Source organism: Cygnus atratus, chromosome 2 (genome assembly GCF_013377495.2).
Source record: "Cygnus atratus isolate AKBS03 ecotype Queensland, Australia chromosome 2, CAtr_DNAZoo_HiC_assembly, whole genome shotgun sequence".
Lineage (NCBI taxonomy): Eukaryota > Metazoa > Chordata > Aves > Anseriformes > Anatidae > Cygnus > Cygnus atratus.
Genome location: NC_066363.1, coordinates 136,401,570 through 136,408,951, shown reverse-complemented (window position 1 = coordinate 136,408,951; position 7,382 = coordinate 136,401,570).

The following is a 7,382-nucleotide window of genomic DNA, read 5'->3' as shown; positions in this document are numbered from 1 at the left end:
GTGCCTGCCTGGGTGTCTCTGACATCCACACTTCTCTGCCTACCGCAAGTGTTTTACACCGCACAGTCTGAGGTCAAGGGCCCTTCTGTGGGCCGAGCAGGGAAAAAGAAGCTCCAAGAGCCTCAGAAATCTCCACAGAGGTGAGCAAACACAGCACTTCAAACAAAAGCCTAAAAAGCCTGATGTCAAGTAAGCTTGTGTTTATATGTTTATATATATATATGTGAATAATGAAAGACTTACCCTGCTGACTGGGCTTCCTGGCAGCAGCTACGACACCTCAGGTCTTCTCCCATGCCTTCCCCTTTGAAAAGTGTTTCTACCCCAAGCCATGGCACTTGTAGCCGAAGCTACACCACGTGGCTTCAGCCAGCTCCTTGATCCCATAGTCTTTAAGTCCTGGGTGGCTACATATTGTTCCTGACAAAATCCTGGGCACGTAGAGCCCCTCAGCTCATCGAGCAGGGCCTGGCAATTCAGTCAAACTGCTTTCTGCCCAAACTTTACTTTAGGCAACCATGCCCCTCTCTGCAGCTTAGCCTGGTTCCTCAGAGTCCACAGAGTACCCTGCAGGAGAGATGTAAAGCACAGAACAAACCTGCAGGAGATGCAAGGACGCTGCCATTTTGGTTGTGTACGCAACTGAAGTAGTTTACGAAGGGCTTCAGGGAAGTGGACAGATAGTAAAATATCCACATAGCCAGGGAATAATGCAGAATTTATGTTTAAGCTTGGCTTTTTTCCCCCTCTCCTGGCCCTGAGCATGTGAGGAAGCTGTGAAGTGGAGCCGTCACAGGTAGGGACACTTGAGCAGTTAGCATCCCGGTGTTTTACAGGTGCTGTTCTCACTCCTCAGACATAATCCCTCCCAGCTCTGCTTGGCCAAAGTGATTTGTCTCATCTAGGGGGCCAAGGAGAGGGGACACGTCTGGGCAGAAACCGGAGGGAGGACTTCAGGGGATTTAAGTGCTGACATCTGCAGAGGTAGGTAGAAACATTCTCCCCTAGAAGTGCCCCTCAACAGCCAACCATAATAACTGGTTACAGCGCTGCTGGAGAAACGAGATTCCTAGCTTTTCACCTAGCTTTTAGCCCTGCTTTTCACTTCTCCCTTTTTTTATGGTGGTATGGATCCAAAAGCATTTCTCAAACACCATTTAAAAAGCAACTGTGTTCAAATCCACCAACAGCCCAGAGTTCAATTCTGAGCATTGTAAATGGTCGTGCTAATTAAATGCAGCTAAAACACTGAGAAGAGTTGCAGGGCAGACAAGATCAATGACAAAACACCCTCAGAGAGCACAGGAGGGGAAAAAGTGCTGATGGAGAAGGGTGATTTATGGTTATTCTCTGGTTGCAGAAACAGAAGAATTATTGAGAACCTTAAAGGAGAAAGGAGCTTTAGGTTGTAAGATTGACGACTAAAAACCATGGGGAAGTAATCCTTTCTCCATCAGTGTGGCAAAGCTTCAGTCCTGGGAGGCAGGTCAGTGGAGGTCAAGGCTCAAACTGGAAACGCTAAACTAGGGAACTTCTCTGGTCGCCTCCTTCCCCCACGTTGCCTCTTCCCCACCCCCTCTTTAACAAAAGGAAGCCGTGCACTTCAGTGTTTTCCACTTCTCGACTTCTCGAACTGAGCTTTCAGCCACGCAGCCTAGCTCCCAACCAAAGGCTTCAGTGGTGGGCAGCCTGGTGCAGAGCTACAGTAAGTTACTCTGCTCTGTCCTGAAGTCAGCGAGTCATTAAAGGCGGCTGCTATTTGCATTTTGGCGTATGTAAGTGTAGGGGGTCATTTTCTTGTCTTTTATCCTGTACAGGGCATGGTAAACTTTTAACACAAAAACTATCTGAGTTCCATCCATTCAGGGAACTCATACACAACTGTGAATTACTTTGTGCTGTCCCCCCTGTAACTGTGTTACATAAAGTGAGGAGAAACTTTTATACCATTTTTGTACTTTCCTGTAATCTGAAAACATTTTATGAGGAGACACCCACTCTACCCCAGAAGTAATATTCCAGCCTTACCTGCATTTCCTCTGCGACAGAGGATGACAATCTGTGAAGAGCTGGCATATTGATTTTTGAAACTTTCCTGTTTGTTTTGGCTGGATGGAGTTAGGCATTTGGATGATCATACTGTTATGTTTGGACAGTTACATTATTATATGACCATCACAGGCAGTAATTAACATAGTTGTCTCACTATAAAGTTACCATTTTCTTTGTTTCAGGAGGTTTCAGACAGCAATTACAGCAATTGGATGGCATTTCACTGGCCGGTCTCTAGCAAACGCCTACCATGAGTCAAATCATCAGCAAAATGTGGCAAGTGTGGTGGTGTAATGTCATGTAACAGCAAGTCAGTGTCTTGTTCTAATATTTTAATGACAACCCTCTGAATTAGATCAAGTTTTCAGAAAGTGGTTGTTATTCACACATAATGATCTGGGCTGCAGAAATGCCCTTGGGAGGGTAGAGCTAATAAAATAAGCAGCTAGTTAGTACAAACTTCTTCATTTAATTTTATTGTGTGGAGGGCAGCACAGTTTTCTCACATGAGAAAGGCGCTGCTGTTGCCTGGAAAGTTTCCATACAGCCTTGCAGCTTCTGAATTGCTCCGGTCAAAGGTGTCAGTCAGAAGTTTGCTGCAGTTTCACCGCTGTTAACGTGAACATCTGTATGTATTTCATGGCTTGGTTTTATTTGAAAAGCAGCGTATAGCTGTAAAATATTAGTCATTAATTCGGCACCGCTTAGCTGCAAATTATTAGTCATTAATCTGGCGTTGTTGCCAGGTTTGTGCTCTAATTTAGTTGTTCTTGATTGTAAAACAATGTATTGCAAATGAAATACAAGATCGCTTTTTGTTTCTTCTGTTGCAGGGATGCATTTAAGAAGCCATCTCTTGTGCTTCCTTCCATCTGGGAAGTTAGCAAACCTGCACGGCTCTGTGAGACAACACTGGTGCTGCCTGCTAGCCATGACTAACGCATGCACAGCACGGCAATTACAGCAGAAGGAAGTTTAAAATAATTTTGTTAGTGTTTGGAGCATGAGGTTCATCTCCAGCCAGACCTCAGACTCTGCTTTCCACAACATAAAGATCGCTGAAGTACTCTTATATAAGCCTAATTGACACAATTAAAAGAATGACTGCTTACAGATGTGTGTTGCTGTAGCAACCTGGGGCAAAGGGAGCCAAAGTGCCCTCCATACTTAGAAAAATAATATTAATCATAATAGGTAGAAGCACTTTATCCTTTTTATAAGACATTTGCTCTGGAGCCAAGAGCCTTAGCATGTTGCAACAAGGATCACTGCACTGGAGCTGAAATAATTTGAAGATGAGCTAAAATGCTCTCAGTAATAAGCAAAATTACACGGAGACAGAAACATATTCAGATGGTCTCTAACCCTCCCAGGATGTAGGCAACAGGATTAGTTGTTCAAGGCTTTGATTCTGCTGCCATAGGAACACCGGGTGAAGGAAAATACCAAAGGCATGGATACCAATACCAAAGGATGCAGGATGAGGCCTGAACTGCTGAGCTTGGCCAGGGTTTGTCTTACCTAAGGGTCTGACTGCCCAGATCTCCACGAGCAGGCTTTAAATCCCCCTGCAACATCCTTTGTTTCAGATGGGCTCTAAGCAGCTCCGTGCTGTTGACAGAAAATGGCAACAAGTCTCCTATTTTCCCAGCAAGGCAGAGCTGGAACAGGGCTTTGTAGACTGGATACGAACGCTTTTATTCTTGACTCTGCTTTGCTTGTCCCACTAAAACCGCAGGTTTCATCAAACGTAAGTCTCTCTGAAGTGTTGAAGGGACCACACGAATTACCCGAGACACACGACTTAGGACTTGTTTTAATGAACTCTTTTGATGTAAAGCCAATGATATGTATTTTGACCGGTATGAGTGCGGCTTCAAATTTATTATTTTAACTAACACAGTTTTTAACTTTGTCTTGACAACTTTGCAATTTAAACACAGTCACGCTGTGTTGCTACGGAGTACAAGAAAAACCTGAAATCGGTGCTGACTGGGACTGAACAATCTGATTTCCATTTCCAAAGTGAAGAAGCAAGTGAATAGCATGGACAAACAAGCAAGTCTGAAAAAAAAACAACCAAACAACCAAACAAATAAACAAAAAAACCAACCCAACAATAACAAAAACAACAACAAAAAAACCACTTGTCTTTTGAATGATCATTGAAAATACAGATGAAAAGGGATCTCCAGAAGCCATCTCTACCATCCCACTCACTAGAGATGGATTAATTTTATCTCTGTCATTACAGACCAAATTTTCTCTGTTCTTAAAAAGATTTACAATCCCCAGGCAATCTAGTTTAAGGCATCACTATCCTTATTTTTATAGGTTGTTTTTTTTTTTCCTAATGGCTAACCAAAGTATGTCTCATTAACCTCTAATATCTTTGTTTTTGAAGACTCCTATCTCTATCAGGTTTCTATTCACTAAAGCAGGCACCCTCATTTCTCCAGTCTTCTCTGGTAAGTCGTGTTTTTCTAGAACTCCGATCATACTCATCACTCTCCCCTGTAGCCTGATTGCTGTTTTATCTCTCCTGAGCTTGGTGCCCCAAGCCAGACTCTCGAAGCTCCAGATAAGTTTTGCCAATATGAGAAAACTGGAAGAATCACTTCAAGTACTTTATAGCCTCTACGTTATAGCCTTGTCTCAGTATGAAGTTTGGGGTTTTTCTGAAACAGTATGCAACCTCCAGAACATTTCGGTAGGGCTGCTCCCTACCCATTTGCTCCTCAATCTGTGTTTTTGCAGTTGAGTGTTCCTGACCAAACTTAAAGCCTTGCATTTTTTATTCCGTAATAGCATCTTATTTTTTTCACTAACAATCCCAGATATGCTGTTCATTAATGATTGGATTCAGTTTGAATATTAAACTCATATTTCTTCCACCTACCATTTTTTTTTAAGCTTTCTCACCCTGCTTTGTGCCTAGGATCTATAAACCTTCAGCCTTGCTCTAATTATAGTTGCAGCGGTACAGTGTGTTCATGTTCAGCCTGCACGTGGCCCTTCACTTACCCTGTTCCAGGTACAGTGGTGTGATTATGGCTGTTTGACCTGTTGCACCATTGGAAGCTCAGCTTGTCCTGATAATAGCGCAGTTATGTTTACTGTCCTTGCAGCTCTGGCAATTACATCTCATTACACCACTTTAATTATTCAAGCACTGACATTTCAATGATAATATTTAGAAAAATTCAGACACACAGGAAAAGAGTTCTTTCAATTGAAGTGTCTTTTACTTAGCTCTTCTCTTGAACTGTCTGTTTTCTCACAACACATTCCTCTCTCTGTCACAACCACAGTCATGATGTTTTTCCAAAAACCCTGGAAGACACTCTAAGGCCCTGCTTCTGCCAGGATTGCTTTTATTAAAAAAACATTTCTGATACTTGGGCTCTTTCTCCACGTTGGAGTGAAAGACGCATCTTTAAAATACATGAGGTAACGTGTATTTTGAAGTAGTGGCACAGATGAGGCCAGTGGATTTCAGCACATCAGCTGTTTGGGTTGAGCCTCGGGAATCCCGGGTGCTTGGGCACTGAGGGCGACACCACTGTCAAGTTGTCACATTCTGTCACGCTGTCACTCCCAGCCAGGAAGTGCCATTTCGGTGTGTACGTGCAAGAACCGAATCCTACGTGTAACTCTCTCTAGGATTCAGCCCTCACGCCAGCCGAACCATCACCCGGAAGAATAATCCAGGAGCAGCTTGACTTCACCTTATCTCCTGCAGTTCTTGGAAAAGTTCTTAGCCTACAATAAAAAGGGTTAAGAGCAAACAAGTCTCTTGCATCACCGCTGTGGCACGCCTGACTACCTGACCACATCCTACGTATGAGGAACTCGGGCAGTTACGTAGCCTGCCCAAAGCAGCACAGCAGGTGAGCAACTAAACCTGGAACGACAGGTCTCCTGCCGTAGTGACTGGACAAGACTGTCTTGCTGGAAACTTTGCTGGCATCCGGGGAGCTACGCTGTTGTGCAGGGAAGCCATACCTTGCTGTGAAAGCAGACTCTTCCAGATGGGAAGGGCATGTGGCAGGATCTGTCTCTTGCCTAGAGGCTTCATTAGCACTAATCTGACAGACACCGAGACCTCATTAATTTGTTGTTGTGCATAACCAGTTTCCAAATGCGATCTGAACAAAGCTCTTCAGTCGAACGTAATACCAGATTTGCAGTTGCAGTGACTCAGTATGCGATGATGACTCTTGCACCTGGCTTCTGTGAAATGCTTAGCACAACAGACAAGACCTCCCACGGTATTTATTCATTCAGCAGAGCTTGGCTGGCACAGAGCGCTGGCATTCATCATCCGTGTCCTAGGCGAGCAAGGGAACCTGTCGGTAAGTGCTTGGGATCCTGGCAGTTCCTCCTTGGGTAAAGCACATCCACATTACATACTGTGTATATAATTTACAAAATGCATACAGATACACATATATTTGTATATATAATGTGCTAAAATTAGTTTTGAACATGCTGGCTAAGGATATTGTGAAGTATCGATTGGCTTTGTTACCGACACAGTGCCTGAGACCTGGAAGCAGGACAGGCCATGTCTTTTTTATCCACTGTGGTCACCTCAGGCTCCACTGCAATGGCCCTTATTTGATCTGCTCTCAGAAGTATTTGGCGCATTCTTTTATCTCCTGGGTCCGTTCTGAGTAATGTTGAGAAACGCTGGGCTCAGAATTTGCAACAAACATCCACGGCTGAAAAGGATTACCGTGCAGAATCACATGCGTGGCTTCGTACGCTGCAGAGATGAAGAGCTCTGTCAAAGATAATGGAAACTTACAGTTGGAGGGAGTCTTGCGGTTGAAATTCAAGCACGTTTTAAAATGACCTGATTTTTATTACTTGGTTGCTAAGCTGATGTTGCTAATTCTTTTGTAACTCATCACAACAAAACAAAGATAGCGCTCGCTATTTTAGGAAACATACGGATCAGTGGGAGAGCCAAAAGGAAACAAGTGGATCGCTGGTCGGGCTAGAAATGCCTCAGAGATATATACAATGTGTGTCTGCAGATACTGTGGCTGTGCAAAAAAAAAATCAATAAAGGGTTTTAAGCATGGCTAGCCACACAACAAAACATGCTTTGAGCTGACAATTTAAGGAGGAAGCTCTCTGCACACACACTTCTGTTATTTCATCACCATCTGTCATTCCCACATGATTTAAAACACAGATATGCTACCAACAAAGAGACCTACTTATCCCTGCACTGAACATTAATCCTTACGAAGATAAATCCAGCACAGGGAAATAAATCACGGCACCAAGGTAAGTTCTTCCTAAGCTCATCTTGTAGTAGG